This window comes from Eimeria mitis, genomic scaffold (genome assembly GCF_000499745.2).
Source record: "Eimeria mitis Houghton genomic scaffold, Emh_scaff1454, whole genome shotgun sequence".
NCBI lineage: Eukaryota > Apicomplexa > Conoidasida > Eucoccidiorida > Eimeriidae > Eimeria > Eimeria mitis.
Genome location: NW_013569307.1, coordinates 9,993 through 10,494, shown reverse-complemented (window position 1 = coordinate 10,494; position 502 = coordinate 9,993). Strand labels below are relative to the sequence as shown.

Below are 502 nucleotides of genomic sequence, written 5' to 3'. Positions count from 1 at the left end.
AAACAAAAAATTAATTTATTTTATTAATTTTATTAATTTTATTTATTTATTTATATATTTTAATTTGTTTTAGGTAAAAAGACGAAAAAAAAAAGATGATCGGCAGCAGTGCGATGCAAGAAATTCATGAATTCATCTGAAACACACAAAAGTTGAATACAACAAAAAAACCTCAAACATAAAAAATAAATAAATAAAAAGAAATAACAAAACAAAGAAACAATTAAAATAATAAAATAAATAAATAAAATAAATAAATAAAAAGGAAAAAGAGCAGCAACAACAAATGCACCATCACCATAACAAGAAACACCATCACCACTAGAATCAAAGAAACAGCAACAAAAACAAAAACAAAAACAATAAATTATAATAAAAATAAGTTATAAATAATAAATAAATAATTAAAAAAATAAAATAAAAATAGGAAAAAACAATACAGACTATGCCTGATGTGTGGCTAGTAGATCAATATGAACAGCAACCACCACCACCACCAACA

At 22.3% G+C, this 502-nt stretch overlaps 1 protein-coding gene across 1 annotated transcript in view; it reads right to left on the bottom strand.

The window, feature by feature from the left end:
* The window catches only part of EMH_0037330 (uncharacterized protein), a gene marked incomplete at both ends in the record, with an annotated part of 6,400 nt that overhangs the window by 874 nt on the left and 5,024 nt on the right, over positions 1-502 (bottom strand). The window lies entirely within an intron of this gene.